We start from the raw sequence: 19,596 nt of genomic DNA on the forward strand, positions 1-19,596 counted from the left end.
AAAAAAAAAATTATATTGACTTTGGTACCACAAATTTATACATAGGTCGAAATAACATTCGTTCTAGCTAAGTTTGAGTGGAAATAGTTGGTTTACGAAATATGTTTCCACTTTTGGTATTTCAAAAATATCTTAAGAAAATTTGTACCAACCTTTAGAATGGGGAAATTCTTGTCGTGCTATTTTTGTATGAAATGAATTTTTTTAATGAATAGTGTTTGAAAAATTATTTTCTGAAACTCAAATTTTATTCGTATTTATTTATTCAGAAAACATTTGTATAGGTAGTAAGACCTTTGTAGTTTTTAAAGAAATATTTAGTACAATGATCGTTCGGTATTAATTTTTGCTTTACCTGAATTTCAATGCTTATACTTAAAACTGAAGACTAAAATGCTTTTTCTTTTTGAGAAAAATAAAATCAGTTGATAGAGAAAGGACTTAGCTTTTTTGTTTTTTTTTTTTTCCTATTTTTCAACGCTTATACTTAAGTTATTCCTAAATTAAAGTTCTTTAATTTGATAACAACTTCATAAATGGCCTCCAACCACCCAAAATACCCATTATACTTAAATTGGCTTTCAAGAATAATTGAATGTAATGATACAGCGAATTCATAGATGTGGTCATGGTCATATCTTTTTAAACCGAAAACGTTACGTGCTATGATTGTAGGTAACATTAATTCACTGTCGATCTTCATAGTTGCAGTTATAAAAAATTTATTAATTTTTCAATGAAAAACATTGTGATTCTTTCACAAATAGTACTACATAATTAATATGATGTGAGAGTGAATTTATACATATTGTACAAGGGCCTGGAATATTATCGTAGGTTTTGCGGTTATTTTTAAATTTTTTTTTCAATTGTGAGTTAAATTCCTCGAAAATTACTCTTACCACCTGAAAGACCTCCTCCCCCGTCACTTTCACACCCGACGATTAAGCTTTTTGCTACACTTAATCTTAAGGCTTGGCCACACCAGAGGGTACGCGGTAGAGGTACAGGTAACGGTACGGGTATTTGTATGGAAAAAATTCCAAACTGACACATCAACGTTCGGGTGTGGAATTTTTTTAATACAAATATCGTTGCCGCTACCCGTACCGCTACCGCGTACCCTCCGGTTTAGCCAAGCCTTTAATACATTACGGCGTAATGATTTGTGGGGCCTTGCCTCAGGTTCAAGTTCATCAATTATATCGAAACGAAAGAGTTGAGCAGCAAACTTGAAACAAAAAAAAACTTTTTTTCCTACTGAGTTGTTATTTGATTGTTATATGTACAATGTTTCCACCTACCTTAAATCCGAGTAGTAGATTTAAAATAAATGTCGAGACTTATTTAAATTCACTTCTCTAAATCTTAATTTAGGGTAGGTGAAAACGTTGTATTATAGTATAAGAAGAAAAATATTTCATGTTTTAGTATTTCTTAAGATACAAGGTGCTGTTTTTTAATTTGTATATTTGGTATAGCCAAATTTACTGCACATTTTTCAATTTTTGAGTTAAATAATGCAAAAAATTTTCAGAAAATATTTTTAAAAAATCGAGTCAAAAACATTATCGTTATAAAGTTAATTTCAACTTTTCACCAAACTGAACTCACAGTTAACGCTCTTAATTTTGCCCTTAAATTATTGATTTAATTCCATATTTCCAAAAATATAAACTTCATCTTATCTTCATTATTTTCCTTATAAATATGCTGCATTTTTAACAAACCCAACAACCATAACATATACACACCACACCACCCAAAAATAAAAACCCCAAAACCCAACTACTGTGTACTGACAGTCAAAATATACCATTGCCTTGCACATCCTGAAAACTGTATACCTACCCAAAATTATATATATTTTTCGAAGATAATAATGAATGAATGAATTTTGAAAAATACATGGTACAGCGAGAACTCTACCAGAGAGCCTAAAATAATGTATAAGTAAATGTATAGAGGATAGAATATACAAATACAACGGCAACTCAATACATTATAAATGATTCTTTTCTGCGCAGTTTATATTTTTTGGATCTCATCCAAATCCATTCTGACAACGACGACGACGACCGACCCCTAGCGAGTACAATAGCACTAGAATATAAAAAGGTTATAGCAGCAGAATAGCTACATCCCATCATCTAAGTGAGTGAGTGCAAGCCTTTAAAAAAAGATGCCTTAAATGAATGAATTCCCTTCAAATATAGAAAATGTATATAGTAGTGAAGCCCTAAAGCAAGCCCTTTTTACCGAAAAGCAAAAAAAAAATCCTTGAAAACAAATAGGTATGCTTTTCTTCTTCTTTTTATTGATTTTCTTCTTATATTCCTTTGACAGGAGAGTAGAGGTATATGTATGTAGGTACTCTATGTCATTTTTTCTTCTTAAAACTGTCTGTTAAAAGACACAAAATACTTCAAGGATATTTAAAAAAAAACACCTCCATACCACACATTAATTTCTATACGACACGTTTTATATTATCCTCTCTCCCACCTTATGCCATGGTACCTCTATTTTCCTAGTAAGTAAGATCAAGGACATTTCAAATTCTAAGAATTTAATTGCTCTACATAGTGAATGTAAATTTTTATCTTTCACAGGAAATATTGTACACTCTCAACATGAAAAACGTGTCCTTTTTTTTGTTGTTTTTGTTTTGATAAACTTCTAAGAAGAAAATTTCTACAATAACAACAACAAAAACAACAACAACTCTAATCATGGTGAATTTACTACACAAAATCCAAAAAAGAAAGCTTTCCTTGTGTTTTTCTCTCCAAAAAAATATGACAGGACTCTCTTTTTTGGTATTATACGAGTTCCCTATAATTGATCCCTATACAACTACAACTACTACAACTCAACTACCATACTCACTATATGGCTTTTTCACTTTTGAACGTTTTATACTCATATCTCTCCTGCACAAAAGTGTGTACCAAAACCAACTGTATACACTCTACACTGCTACTGGCTTCTACTGTGTACCACAAACTAGAATCTGTCAATTTCTGAGTACAATATTCTGTGTGGAGGATGCGGCACAAAGATTTTGTGTATCTACGAAAAAGCTCCCCAGTTATTCAGTCGATTCGGAAACGTTATCCGTTCAGTGTCCTTCGTGTATCGTGATTTTGAGAAAAAAAAAAAAAAAAATCAAATAGAAAAAAATAAAAATAAATAAAAAAAATAAACAAGTCCTTGTTTGTGATTAACACAATTTTTTTGTAGTAATTTATTTGTGTCATATAATATCCTTGTATACCAGCAAGGATGCTGAGAGTGAAAGAAAAAAAAAAAGTTAATGAAAAAAAAATTCGTTTTAACATCGAAAATGGATACAATGTTGTGGAGGGATTACCACACCCACGAATGTCCTTCCCTTTTTAGGTCGATTAATTAATTTTTCGCGCGTTCTATTGATCCTTCTTCGGGTGGAAAAAAAAGTGAAATTTTTCTTTCTCGCTTCGGGAACAGAAAAAAAAAATAATCAAAAACGAAAAAAACGAATAAAAAAATACACGGATTCACGTGCAATGCGTGTGAGAGGCACCAGCAGCAGCAGGCAGATACGATATGATGTCTCGGAGTGGTATCCTGTTTTGTTATAGTGTGTGTATGAATGTATATTTGTGTATTACGGTTTGGGGGCTTGTTCACAATGTCGACGTGTGAAATTTCCCATCATTGTTCCTTTGGCACGTAAATATTTACAAAACCCATTCTGACCATTGCACACTGACTAACCGGAGGGGGGCCTAGAATAATATAAAACTAACGCAATTATAAACCCTGCAAGGATATTTTGCACAAAGGATAAAACTGAATTTTTCAACACAAAAAAAAAACCTCCCACAAACACCTCCCACAAACACCTGCCAATCTGCTTGTACATATAGACATTTCCTGAGCAAAACAAACATTACTTTGATACTTAATCGTCGGTCGTCCTGAATGTCCTGTTGTGTATATTTTCTTTCATTTTGTATTAAAAAGATTAACTATGCCAGTACGTCTGGTTCCGGAATGCGTGTGATTTATCATCCAATCTTAGGCTCTTTGATGATGAAGCTTTATGGGTCGGTGTCGGTTGAGCAAAGTGAATAGAAAGTTACGGTATGCTCATTTATTATTCATAGTTCCTTATAGATCCTTTCGTCCTACTACCTGCAGGCAATATAGAGAGAGATATGTATATAAATATATTCAAATCCTGCTACGTGTCGCGAGTTTTTCAACTTTACTATTGACATACAAAAAAAACCGGTTAGTGGTAGTCGTGAGTGAATATGTTGAGTGCTGAGATGAGAAGATCAATATAGGTACGAAAAAACTCGGTTTTTATATCCTTGCAAGTTCCCTACTTTCACACACACACACATATGAAAAATAAAGTAATACATCTTCTCGGTAGCCCAGCAGCAGCATCCATGTGTGTATATGTGTATGAATGTGTCCCATTCAGGAGATTGTGTAGTTATTTTATCGATTTTTCTTTTCTCGAAAACTTATAATGTCGACGGTTTGCATTTCAAAAGAATTTTCAAAATAATCTCTTTCACCCCTGAAATTAAGTGTGTGTTTGTGTGCAGTCTATATATGTGTGTGTGTTTTACTATAAAAATAATATCGGTGTCTGGTAGATGTGTTGGAATTGTGTTCTTGTTTACTTAAGTGCGAATAGAAAAATACTGAAAGGCGCGAAAAACTCGTACAAAATACCTAACCCTATCAAGTGTTTGAATGTCCTTTAGAAGGATCTGACTTTCAGAAGATGAAAAAAAAAAAATATACAGATCCTTCATATTGAATTGTGTGAAATAACATCAAAACGGAATGTATTAACAAGATGCTATTGTTTTGAGCCTAAATAGAAAGAAAGCAGCAACGTCGTCGCATCGCGTAGAAAGGACATCCTTTCTGCTGTGCGCTTCCTCAACATCCTTCCTTTGCTCACTCAAAAAAGGAAAAAAAAAATAAAAAAAAAAAAAAACACTCGAGAGAATAGGAGGCGAAAAGCTCGTGTTGTCCTGTCAGAGTATAAGTGGATTCTTTTATGCTACTCTCTCTTCAAAAGTGAGTATATCCTTTATTTTTATGTTTGTTGAGGTAGTAGTAGTGTATACATACAGAGATCCCATTTTTTTACAATGATAACGTTAAAAAGTAAGTCATGTTGTTTTTTTTTTTTTTTTATTTTGTGGATGATGGAAGATGGAAGTCGTCATAGTGTAAAGATGGGTGAATGATTCTTGTGCCAGACAATGAGGAGCTGGTAGGGAGCCTAGGTGAATACTGCCAGGATTTCCTTAGGGATGGAATTAGGTCCAGTTTTGAATTGTTTTTTTTTTTTTTCTTGTGATTTCTTAATTTCGTGTCAAAAGGATTTCCTATTGTGTTTCCTTTCAAAGGATTACTTCCCTCTCTCTGACACACTCATGTGCAGAAATGAAAAGGGGGGCAATGCAATTTATTGGATGAGGGAGAAAATATATCAAAGGACACAAACAATAAAAAAAAGGAAAGAATTTTTTTTTTGGTCCTTAAAGACCCACAGCTAGAAGGAAAAGTGTAAAAATGTCGATTGGCAATTGACAGGTGAAATTTTGTGTGTCACATGTAGCAATTGCAACCTGAGGGACTTGAGACAAGACACAAACATGCTACATAAAAATGTGTGTAACATAAAGCCACACCAATTGACATCCTTGCATGGATGGATAGAAGATGGATGAGGGAATGCTTTGGCCGCCTACCCACATTTAGATTGAAGAAATTTTGTTTTTTTTTTTTTTTTGTTGTGTCTTTGTATTCTTTCAAGATTAGGGAAGGTATAAGGACATTTTTGGTACCTAAATTGTTTCAAAGAATTCAAGCATTCATTTGGGGAGTTTCAGAGGAAATTAGACATTTTCAATTTTGAATGACAATAATGGCAAGGTACATACATACCAACATACAAACTTCTCTGTGTATATCTAATGTCCTGAGGGAAATAACAGCTGCGACTTGTCGATATCATTTATTTATGTCGATAGGTTTAGAGACATTAGACACCCAATTTATGTACAATACAAAAAATTTATTTAAGGAAACTCAGCCTCAAGGATGTTAGATTTGCTTAATTTTATGTATTCAACAATAAGCTATTTCTATATTCTATAAAATTTTAGATATTTTCTAGAACTCTTTAAAAGATTTACAGTAGGATTGATATCATTTTTGTGTTATTAATGAATTTTGAATCCTATTTTCTAAAAGTGTAGATATTTTGTAGAAAACAAAGAGGATTATAATTTCTATGCAATGATATCTACTAGAATAAAATTTATCTAAAATAAGCGGAAACATTCTTTCTAGGTATTTTATGAATTCTAAGTACCTAAAGGAAAATATCCTTTTATATAAATTTAATAAACTGTAAATTTATTTTTTCGGACAAGGTTGTATTAAATTTCAATTTTTTCATAAGATTTATTGAAATTTTGAAATTAATCAAGAGGATACATGAAAAATTTTGTCACGTGAAAATCGAGTTTTTCATATTGAACACCTGAAACACTTGCTTGCACTTATGGTAATAAGTTTGTTTGAATGTTCAAAATTTGTATGTAAAAATATACTTAGATTGATTTTTATTTAATTTTACAAGAAATGTAAATAAATATTTTTTTTTTAAGTTACTTAAACATTTACTTATGTGTATCATTTTAATTTCTAAACGAACCATGCCATTTAATTTCTAGTGCAATATAAAATTTTTCTTATAATATATGAAAATTTTCAACATTTTTCAAAAAGTAGGTATTCCATAAGAAAAAGCAATTACCTACTTCGCACATAAACACATTTCAATATATTTTGTTTACTTGTTTAAAAAAAAAATGTGTGTTCAGAAATTTTTGTTTGTTGAAATCGTTTGAATCCTTTACTTGTAATTCAAAAATAAAAACAGTACACAAAAAATCAAAATTTTTAGAATCTTTTTTGAAAAAAAAATTAGCTTTTTTTATATTTTATAGTGGAATTACTTTCTATATTGCATTATTTCTTTATTTTTTAGCTACATACAGGGTGTCGGGTAAAGAATAGTTAAGCCTGAAACGGCTGATAGCTACACTTATAACTTCTCTAAAACCAAATAGAAAAAATTCCATTGCGACCAGTTCATAAAATATTAACTTTTTTTTGTTTAGTGTATTTTTAATTTCATCGTCTTAAATTTTCGTTTCCACAACTAACAGAACTTTTATCAATTTCTTTGTTTTATAATTTCCTACAATAATTAACCCAATACATATTGGAAGAAAACGACTTTAAAGATTTTTCACCGACTTATAAAAAGAAGGAGATTCTCAATTATTTTTTTTTAACCTCAGAAATTTCGACAGTGGAACCGATTTTGATAATTCTTTTTGTATTTGAAAGCTGGTGTATCATTTTGGTCCAGTTCTCGATATGGCATCCATAAGATTAAGTTTAGATCTAAAGAAGAAGACAAAAATTTGAATCTTGTAATAAGGAATTTGATTACATAAATACCTCGTTTACAGGTCACAACCAAACATGATTTTGTATTTAAAAAAAAATTATATTATTTTTATTTTTTTCATGAATTAAAAAAAAAAACTTAAGTATTCTAACCAATTTTCTTTTACCATAAGAGCAAATACGTACGATCCAGTCGTGCTTTTATATTTTTCTTCTTCAAAAATATATCATTTTCATACCAAATCTAGATTTCGACAAAAAAAAAAAAAAAAAACAAAATCTGATTGAAATAAACTTGATTTCCCATAGATACATTGACAACATCTCCTCTAATTCCATTTCGTTTGTTAGAAAAGTCACATAAACCAACTAGACACCTTGTATATTTTACAAGGTTTCTCTAGCAGATAAGTGCCAATCCGATTTTCAGAGGACAAAAGTTGAAAAAAATTATTTATTAGCAACATAAGGGTGATGGGAAAATAAATTGTCCTCAAATAATTTAGGCGAAAGGAAGTGGGTGGGCGAAAAAGTGGGGTAGGTATCAAAAATCGTGTTTTTTACGATTAATGTCAAAAGAACAAGAAGAAAAAAATTAAAAATAAAAATTGTAGATAATCAAAAGATCTACAACTTTACTTATAATTTTTGTATGTACCTACCTCAAAAGTAGTGCGAAAAATGAAAAAAAAAAAAATACAATTTTAGGTTTTTATTTTTACCTTTTACAAAAATAGTAGGATTATTACAAAACTCGCTTAAACTTAATTTTTATGCTTTTCTTACTTTAAGTTTTTGTTTTCAGCCAACAATTACATTTTTGATTTTTGACAAATTTTATTGGAAAAAGTTATCAAAAAAGTTACCTACCGAAAAAAATTTTGATTTTTGAAAAGTTTGGGTTGCCGTAATATAGATCTTAACCTTTGATTTAAGATTATGTGGAGAAAATGCGCCTTAGTTAAAAAAAAAAAATATTGGAAAAAATTGAAAAAAAAATGTGTTTTTTTAAGGCCGTAAATAACAAAGTAATATTGACCAGCTAGATAACGAAATTATATTTTTTACTTGCTCTATAGGGCAAGTATTGGTTTCGTTTCGAAAAAAAAATTTGAGGTTTTAATCAAAACCAACATTACGATGATGGAGAATTCCAAAAAAGTGGGTCCCGCAATTCCGTCCGTGCGTCTGTACGTCTGTACGTCTGTACGTCTGTGCGTCTGTGTGGTTGTGCGTCCATCTGTACACATTTCCACAGCCTAAACGGGTCTACGGATTTTCTTCAAATTTGGTACAGATGATTTGTATGGAATTCTGAAAGTTGTTTTTTTTTTGTTTTTTTATATCTTGCTTAGAAAGTGTACCTCCCATACCTACAAATTTTTCAATTCAAACCAAATAACTCGAAAATGGCTCTAACGATTTTGATTAAACTTTGCAGACGTAATATTCGAATATTCGAATTGCAGCAAAACTGCATTTTTAGCTTTTCTCAAAAAAGTCAAAAAAGTGTACCTCTCATACAAATTTTTCAAATTATACCACATAACTATAAAATGGCTCTAACGATTTTGATTAAACTTTACAAACGTAATATTCAAAGCAATTACAATAAAACTGCATTCTTATTTTTTTCAAAAAAATTCAAATAAAAAAACATTTTTTTTTTTTTTCATTTAACAAAATTTTGCCCTAAATGTCGGCTCTTCCCCAACATCAACAAAATTTCTTTAATTTAAACTAACATAAAAGTGTTTTAAACTGCAAGAGCAAGAACGTGCGACCCCAGTCGTGCATTTTATTTAAATGACTTTGACCTTACGAATTCGAATGATTTCATCTTAAAAGTATATAAGACGTCTAATAAAATAACTTGTTCAGGGTTCATTCACATTTAAAAAGTGTTTTATAATTTTGTTTATTCTATTGACTTTTCCACTATCATCAATTCAAGGTTATTTATCTTCAAATAATTGCACAAAAATTTACACACAAAATTAACCTTCAATTTTGCATAGGTACACCGTACACGTACGCAGAAAATATATACAAAATTAAAATTCTCTTACATTTTATTTTTCCACTTTAAACATTTTTGTTTCTGCATTTGTTTGGTTTTTTTGTGGTTATTTTGTTTTTGAATTTCCATGAAAAAAAAAAGAAAAAATGAATGTGAAAAAAAAGAGGTTATGTAATTGAAAATTCCACCCGCACATTGTGTTTTGTAATTTTTCGTATAAAATATTCTGCACACAACATTTTTTTGTGCGCTTCAAACTGAATTATTTTATTTTTTGTTTTTGAATCAGACCAAAAGAAATTTTGTATTTTTTTTTCACTGATGGAAAATTGCACAATAAATGTTAAAAACTGAACTTTTTTTAGGGGTTAAAAGTCGTACGATATTTGGTTGTTGATTTTTTATACTCATAAATCTGTTTGATAATACTTTAATTAAATAATATCCTCTTCAATTAGTAAATTTTAACAAATAAAAATAACAATATGAATATATTTGTGTTTTGTTTTGTATTTATGAAATATTTGTTTTTAAAACTTGTTAAGTGTCATCAATTAACATATAAATTAAATTAGCAGTATTAGAAAATAGGAAGCAGTGTTTATAATTTTTAATAATTTTGAGTGTTGAAATCCATTCACAAATAAATTAAATAAATTGAGGTATTTTAGATTTCATAAACTAATTGACTACTTTTAGTAGAGTAACTAAAGCTCCAAAAATGGAAATATTAGGGAACCCGGCCGAACAGCTCTGAGTTATGATATTTTTTTTCAAACGTTGGTAATTTAAAAATACATTAAAACCTATAGATTAAAAATTGCCGTTGTTGCCGTTTTGATTTTTTAAGTTTAATTGAAGATGTTTGTGAACGAAAAATTTTGTTTTCAAAAATGTTGCTTACATAGTATATATGAGTCATTCCATATGAAATCAACAAATTGGAGCCAAAATGTGTGCGGCACGATTTTTAATTTTAATAAAAAAAAATTGAGAACAATCTTTGAGGTACTAGAAACAATAAACCACCACTATTTATTTTTTTGACTGTTTTGTTTCTGGCCAGTACCCATCCGAAGTCAAAAATTCGATCAATTTCACACTGATGCATAACGGTTGTAGCTTTTTACTTATAATAGGCATTGACATGGTTGATACTTTTTTTGATATGGTAGTGTATGTGTATTTCATGTAAAAAAATAAAACTAATCCAGAACAATTAGAAACAAAATGGTTGCCATCTGAAATGTTCACAATTTTGATTCAATTTTACGATTTTCACCTGCGCCCTGCGTTAATACGGTTACAAATCCAGGATTACTTTTTTTTTTTTTTTAATTAAAGTATGAAACCTTTCAATACTACAAAATAATTAACAATGCCCTAGAATAATGTCTTCTAAGAAAAAACACAATTTGAAAATGCATGTTTTTGAAAAATGCTCAACTTTGGCCTCAAAAAAAAAACCGATGTGGTTCCAAAAATTTAAAATTTGATATTTTCAGTAAATATAGTATAAATCTTTGTAAATCATGGTCACTAAGTGTCATTTTGCTATTTTCAGTTCTTTAGGAAATATGATTTTTTTAAAAGTAGTACCTACTTTAAAAAATAAAATAAAATAAAATAAAATAAAATAAAATAAAATAAAATAAAATAAAATAAAATAAAATAAAATAAAATAAAATAAAATAAAATAAAATAAAATAAAATAAAATAAAATAAAATAAAATAAAATAAAATAAAATAGTTAATAGTCTAGTCAAATAAGGGTTTAACCTTGGAATGAAATTTTGTTTGCTCAATATCTTCGTTTTGCCATTCTATAACTTACCTAAAAAGTCTAGAAAAATCTCATATCCCCAAGGCGCGATTTTCAAGGTCAAATCGTGAAATGGAGATTTTCAAAACTATCGATAATAGACAATGGTTTTATATACACATAATGATACATGTCTCCGAGGTATTTTTTAATGCTGATGCCAAAAAATCTAAAATCAAGAACATATTTGTTGATTACATATGGAATGACTCATATAAATTTTTAAAAAGCTATAAGCTTATTCATATTTGGAAAATTAAAATTAATTAAATTGAAGAAAGGGTTTTTGAAATAAAATGCACGACTGGGTCGCACGTTTTTGCTCTTGTAGTTCAAAGTATCGTTATCTTAAATATCTATTGGAAAAAATACAAAAAAAAAAAAAAAAAATAAAGTTAAAAAAATTACATTTAAATTTATTTTTTTCAAAAATCTTTTAAAAATTTTTTTTCAAAAACTTCTTTTTAATTTTTTTTTACATTCGCCAGTTCAAAATTATGTCTATAAATTTTGAATAAAATTGACTTATGCTTTGATGAAATTTATGAACTTTAAAAATATGTCAATTTTTGAAAAACGGCAACGCCATATTTCCGTTCTCCGCATTTTTTGAGAAAAACTAAAAACGCAGTTTTGTTAGAATCAGTAAGAGTATTATGTACACTAAATTTAATCAAAATCGTTAGAGCCGTTTTCGAGAAATTTGCAATACCTCGAAAACGTTATATGGGAGATATGCGTTAAAACTAAGATATTAAAAAAATAAAAAAAACAGGTTTAGGGAATTACGTAAAAGTCATATGTACCAAGTTTCAAGCAAATCCATTAATGCGTTTAGGCCCTAGCTCGATGTACAGGACGTACAGACACACAGACGCACAGACGCACAGACCGACGGACGGCATGACGAAAACCACTTTTTTTATCTTCTCCATTATCGTAATGTTGGTTTTGATTAAAACCTCAACTTTTTTTTTCTACACGAAACCAATACTTGCCCTATAGAGCAAGTAAAAATGGTAATTAAACTTAGATTTTTGAAAAAAAAAAAATTATTGAAAAAATTATTTAAAACTTTTTCGTAATAATAAAATGCATTTTTTTGTTCAAATTTTTTTGGCCACATTCATTATGATTTTAAATTATAAAAGGAAATGTCAATATGTATTGCAGTTTATGAAAAAAATTAAAAAGTTTCTATTTCAGTTTCTTCTTTAATAGAAGTTTTGAAAAAAAAAATTAACTTTTTTTTTTTTTAAGTTTAACATTTAAATATACCTAAAGTTATTTTTTCTTCATTCAATAGCCCTTATTATTGAAAGTGAAATAGCAAAAGTTTAAAGTTCTTTTTTGCCAAAGTCTTTGAGAAAATCAATTATTTCAATGCAAAAATGCGATTTCTATCAAAAAACCCAATGACGTAATTTTAATTTTTTTTTTTTTCAAAACTGTAATAAATGTTACCTTTTCCTTTTCGAAATTCATCTGATAATATTTATGGCCAAAATTTTTCTTAAATAAATTCATATTTTACTACGACAAACATTTTGAAAACAAAATCATTACAAATTTTTTACGTTTTTTTTTCTTCCAAAATTCTGAATTGAGGACCATTCTTTCGAAAAAATCTTGATTAAATATAATGGATTAAAATTTTACAGATAGAAATGAGATTCTGGCTTTTTTTTAAACGTGTATGCAAATATTGTGGGTGTTGCCGTTGTGTTCAAAATATTTTTTTTTGTTTTCGAAGTCAGTTTGTGAGAAAATTGCATTTATCGCTTAAATGATGGAAGATTGTCTTTTACTCAAATATAAATTTTAAATTACGTAGAGAATATTTGGGTATTATTTATTGAAAGTTAATTTATTTTATGAAATTTAAGCAAAAAAATGTTTTTTTTTTTAACTAATTTTAATTTGAAAAAAAACAATACGGCAACATTGGCAATTTTTAAACTGTAGACTTTAAAATATTTTTAATTACCGACACTTGAAAAAAAAAAGATCATCAAAATCAGAGCTGTTCGGCCGGGTTCCCTAATATTGCCATCTCTTAGCTTTAGTAACTCCAGTAAATACAATAGTGAGAGTATCTACGCCCTTAAACGTGTGTTCTACTAAACTCATTTATACTTTTACAACTCTCTTTTAATCATTGTTTCTATACTTCTTAAAGAACAAACCTCATCAATTATCATTTTCTTCTTTTTTTTTTGCAAGAAATTCCTTCTTCTAACAAAATAAGAAATTTAACACAATTCCATCACTCTTTCTGTGCTATTTTATCCAAAACAAAACATACTTAACCTTGCGTGCGACATAACAAAACAAGAAGAAGGAAAAAAAAACTTAAGATACGAAAATAACTTCAAACCCATTAAACAACGACAAAAACGAAAACAAACGTCTAACGACCATTCAGCATGTTTCATCAAGATGAGCATCATTCACCACCTCATTTATTTCGTTTCAAAAACAGAAAACCCATCTTAAACAAAAAAGAAATACAAAAAAAAACATTCAGAGCCTAAAAAGCACTTGAAATTGCGCTCATGCCTGCTCGATTCCAAACAATACCGCACATTTCTACCTACCCCCACAGTAGGTACCTCAAACACACGTAAACAATAATAGAATTAGTCAACATACAAATGAAATGTTTTACTCTTCTTCTCATCGTTGACGTCGTCGCTGTTGTCGTCTTCTTTTCTAATGTCAGTCGGTACCAACAACGCATTCAAAAGAAAAAGAACAAAAAAAAAAAAAAATTGTGACCTTAGAGTAGATAGTGTTAGGCAGGCACTTATGAGCATAATTTTTTTCCTGCATACTACCACATAGCTTTTTTTGTGCTCCTTGCGGAAATAATGCTTTTCGAAAATTGCTTTATCAAGGATCTTTCACTTTGTTAACCAAACAATGCCAAACGACTATAGTATATAAGCTGTTGCTCAGAAACATCCCATTAATGAGCACTAGAGTGACCGCAAGAAATCGATTTTCGAAATTTAATCGGGGGAACCCCATAAAATGTTCCGCCTTTGCAGATTTTTAGATAGCCAAAATTTCAGCTCGATTGGATAACTCTAAATGGTGCCGACACTCGCTCAAAGTATCAAAAATCTCTGTTTTTTCACTGTTTTTCCAAGAAAATTAGCTCTAGCTCCCAAACAAATCGGGTTATTTTCACTTTTTATATATTAAATTAAAGGTAGTGTTGCTACACGTAATTCAGATGCTAAATTTGCTTAGTTTTACTAAAAAAGAAAAATTTTGTCATCAATTTAAATTTTCAGTACTTACCTCAAAAAGAGCTGAAGTGCAAACTCGATTTAAAATGAAACTTTTTTTTTTAAACTGTTTTATTTAAAAAAACGAAACATTTAACAGAATTCTAAGGCTGTGTGTGAATTGCGTTAAATAGTACACCGTGTAAAATTTTTGACACTATTGAGGTGAACAAAAAAATTTCAGCTGTATGGCTTATTGTTTAATATTTTTCTCTGCCTCTTTTCTGCTATGAAAATCCTTTTTAATTAAAAAAAAAAAAACAAAACAAAACCATCTACAAAAAAAAATTAACTCAAATTTAGCCAAGTCCCAGAGCCCAATAAAATTTTAACAGCTGAAAATTTTTTTATTCGACTCAATAGTGTCAAAAATTTTACACTATGTTAACTATTTAACGCAATTCACACACGTCCTAAAAAACAAAAAAAAATAACATCGTGTTACATTTTTTATACATAATTAATGAAGTAATTACTTAAAAAATTTAATCAAGAGATTTACAAAGTAGTTTTGGAAGCATCAGGATACAAATTTTCGGTACTCACTGACTACTTGAAGTACATATTGTTTTTTTTTCCTCATCTTTAGTTAAAAGGTTATTAAAATCGGTTATTAATTTGACTCCTCTTTCTGTCATGTCATTTACGACTTTAAGTGATTGCACTTTTTTAAAGCCATCTTTAAAATGCGGGTTTTCGGGCCAAAGATTTGGAGGTTCTTTGAGAAAACTTGTGTCTATTTTCAATCGGCTTAAAAAGTTCAATGTTTCTTTGTTCACAATATTTGTTAACCCTGCTGTGACAAATTGTTCATCTTCATGTGTCTGTAGCTTTGGATTTACTATTCTGTTGGTTTCCGTTTCACTGGTTTTCAAAATTATGTTGGCTGTTTCTAATTTTTCGCAATCTCGTAAAGTTAGGTCAAAGAACGCCAGACCTGCCAGCTCTGAACTCAAATACCATAAATGGTTTGAGAATTTAGCAAGAGCCTTCTCTGAAATATCTTTGTCTATCTTGCGGTATTCAATGTTATTACGCAAAAGATCAAGATCTTGTTTAGGAGCCAGATAAGCTCTTGGGGCATTAAACCAAGCAAAAGTTTTTCTTGTCGAATGTAAGTTTGATTTTGAAACTACAACGTCAATTGGATTTTGCCCTAGTGCTTCTATTGTAGCTATAATTATGTGAAAAGCATTTCTATCAGATGCCTTACATCGATCCAATAACATAGAAAGTTTCATTGTTAATAGCTCTTTCACCCCACGACTATACCTCATACTTTTGCTACCCGAGGGCCCAGAGATAGAGAAACATCCATTCTATCCCAATCCGCAGAATAAAACAGTTAAAAAAAAGTTTAATTTTAAATCGAGTTTGCACTTCAGCTCTTTTTGAGGTAAGTACTGAAAATTTAAATTGATGACAATATTTTTCGTTTTTAGTAAAACGAAACAAATTTAGCATCTGAATTATGTGTAACAACACTACCTTTAATTTAATATATAAAAAGTGAAAATAACCCGATTTGTTTGGGAGCTAGAGCTAATTTTCTTGGAAAAACAGTGAAAAAACAGAGATTTTTGATACTTTGAGCGAGTGTCGGCACCATTTAGAGTTATCCAATCGAGCTGAAATTTTGGCTATCTAAAAATCTGCAAAGGCGGAACATTTTATGGGGTTCCCCCGAAAAAAATTCGACAAAAAATTTTTTCTATGGGAGTTGCGGTCACTCTAATGAGCACCTATCAACTAGAAAGTGACATTTGTAGAATATACCTACTACATACATAAATATGGGGAGCTTCCAAGGACGACCATCAGATAGATCCTGGTAAGCACACATAATACTCTCACACGATAAAAAAAAAAAACAACATAAACAGAACATTTAGCCTTGTGGTGACAATCGATAAACATAGTGCTGAAGTCATCAGTAGAGAATTATATCCGGATATTTTGCTCATCCTGTTTATTTCAATTATCCTTTCAGAAATTAATGCCATCCACCTACAATATACACTCTAGCTGGCTATCTATTCTTCCCCATCAGCCAACACACCCATTTGACATTATTTTCCATTTTATTTACAAAATAATGAAGACAAATAAGGACATTTAGAAATTTAAATCAAATTCAGTCAGAGTTTTGGTCCTCTGTACTCTTTCTCTTTATCGTATACTTTGCCTTTATTTATTTATATTTGCATAAGTGTGAGTGAGTTTGTTTGTCCTTATTTTGTCTCGGAGTTCTATATCCATATTCTAGTTTTGTTCTGTTGTGTCACAACAAATGTCGCCAATGTGACTGTTTTGATATTAAAAAATGCAATGTTTTTTTTTTTTTTTTTCTTATGTCCTTATCACATTGTTTTTTTTTTTTTTATTTTCAAAGAAGTTTGCAGGTTGAGAATTGTATTCTACAAACAAATTTAGCAGCGGGAAATGAATTTCAATGGATTTTCAGAGGGTTTATTTTTTTGCCTTAGCCAAAACTGATAAGGAGATAATCTTCGAATAGAGAGAGAGATAGAGATGGATATCCTTGATTGAAGTGGGTGTTTGTGAAGAGTATTTCCATTTTAGGGTCAAGGCTCCATGTAAGTGGATTTGCCGGATTTTTTGTGAGTAGAAAAATAAGATAAACATAACAAAATAATGTTTAATGGAAGATTGAAGATGATACATTATTTTGTTTTTCTTTTACTTGAGTGAAATTTTTTCACGCTTAATTGGATAATAAAAATCAATAAAATTGAAGAAATGTGCCAAATAATTTAAAGTCAAAAAATAAAAATCATTACCTTTAAGAAGATTTTATTGAAAAGTGTTAAATACTATTTTGTAGAATTTTTGAAAAGTTTGTTAATAGTCATTCATTTTTAAATTTATTTAGAGACCTTAATTAAAAAATATTGACAAATTACTTGAAAACAGATAAAATTGACGAAAAACACTGACTTTAACTTACGCTTTAGTATATCCAACAGAAGTTTTTCCGCGAACATAGCTGTGGTGTGCTGGTAGACATAATTCCAAAAATTTCTATCCAAAAATGTTTGTCTATTTGAATCTGACGTCAAATCTCTGGAAATATGCATAAGGGACAATGAATAGGGTAGAGTTGCGTTCCGGCCGTCTCCAGTAGCCGGCCACCTTTCAGAAAAATCGTTATAACTAGTGATTTCGAATAGGATTCATTCCAAATTGTTGCTCTTATGCTATTCTTTTAAATGTCTATCCTAAAGTTACAATAGGTATTCTTATTATTCTTGTCAGTCTTCTTCGAAAAAATAACTTTTTGTGCCGTGATACAATCGGGTAAGGTTTTTTTATAATTTTACTACCGAAACCTACTATCGCAATAGTGTTTTGTGTAAACAATTTCCGAGTTAACGCTTTGAAATGTTGTTTTTCTAAGTATATAATATTCTTCAATTAAAATATATTTTAAATAGGAAAATCATGTGAATTTTGTTAATTTGAAGGGGGGCGGAGATGGAACAAAAAAAAAAAAAGATTTGAAATTCAAGGGTTTCCTGTATTCGGATAATTGATAAAAGTTTTAAAAATGGAAAAAAATAAATACATTTTTGAATCATTTGATGTTATTACTTATTAAGAGCCCCCACACACTACAAACTTTCTATCGGCCGACATTTTAGTCAGTCTCTTAATCATAATGAAAATCTATGAGAGTGCGCACACTACAACGATTAAGTATCGGCCGATTAAAAAGTTTGTTTGATCGAAAAAACAGTTTGTTTCGCTACACAATTGCCTTCAAACAAAAATATGTATTTCTTAGCTACCCGACTGTTTAGTCGGCTGCTGTGGGCACACTTGGATTCCAACCCGATTAAACGGCTCTAATATTCAAAATTGTTTCTAATTTTATAAAAAAAAAAAAAACAAAAATTTAAATAAAAAACATTCAATTTATATAAACTTGACATAATAATGTCAGTGGCCGGAGATGTGCTTTATTTTATAAGAAAATATCTTTAAGTGGCCGGCTACTAGCAACTCTACCCTACCAAGTATTTTGGGTGACATAAGATCAAGGTAAACAAATTTAAAAGTGAAAATTAAAAAAAAAAAAAACAACTTTAGTTAATGCACTTGGCAAAATATTTGAACGTCTTTCTCGTCACCGAAAACGTACAAACAGAAATAGAGAAATAAATAGAGGAACAGAATTACTAGACACACTTTTTTGGCATTCTCTCTATACCATCGTTATTGAAATGTCTTAGTTATTATCTCTAGTTCGATTTACTTACAAACAATAATTAACTTTCCTTTCATCGTGAGTAAAAGTGACAGCACTGTAAAGTAGTATAAAAATCCAGTAATTTTATTTTCTCATTTCTTAACACCATTGATTTTCAACAAAAATACAATCTCACATCTCTCTCTCTCTTTGTTAAACATTCATACTCACCATACAATAATCATCACTCTATCGAACCACCAACAGTCAGATTAATATTCTATGTTCGTGTATTCATTTTTCAAATTTTTAAATGAACTGCTCAATGCTCGTTGCATTTCACGATAATGTAAAAAAAACTGGCAGCACTTTTTTCGAAGTTTAACGTAAGTGAGTAAAATGAATTTTTATTTCTCTCGTTCGCACTCATTGATATTATCGAAAAGAGATGAGATGACCATAGATAAAACAATTTTACAGTGTCCGTTACTTTGAGCAGGCACCTGTCAGTTTGTTGAAACTTTCATCAGTCGTTTAGTTTCTATTTTGAATTGTTGTCAAAACAGGTTGGGTAATACATACATTTTTAGTAAGTTCTACTTTAATAAATTAAGAAAGTGTTTTTTTTTTTTTAAATATAAAAATTGAAATTCCGTAAGTCCGATTGCTCGATATTCATATTATGGTAAGCATAAATTTAATTCGATACAAAATTTGAAAATTGACTTACCTAGAGCTTTTAATGGTG

At 29.7% G+C, this 19,596-nt stretch overlaps 1 protein-coding gene across 1 annotated transcript in view; it reads left to right on the forward strand.

Moving 5' to 3' along the window:
• The first annotated feature begins 4,084 nt into the window (after positions 1 to 4,084).
• LOC129910712 (mucin-5AC) overlaps positions 4,085 to 19,596 on the forward strand; it is a 343,104-nt gene continuing 327,592 nt past the window's right edge. Inside the window, exon 1 of the mRNA XM_055988201.1 lies at positions 4,085 to 5,088. The gene's annotated coding sequence lies outside the window, so the exon portion shown is untranslated. The remainder of the gene's footprint in view (positions 5,089 to 19,596) is intronic.

This window comes from Episyrphus balteatus, chromosome 2, assembly GCF_945859705.1.
Source record: "Episyrphus balteatus chromosome 2, idEpiBalt1.1, whole genome shotgun sequence".
NCBI lineage: Eukaryota > Metazoa > Arthropoda > Insecta > Diptera > Syrphidae > Episyrphus > Episyrphus balteatus.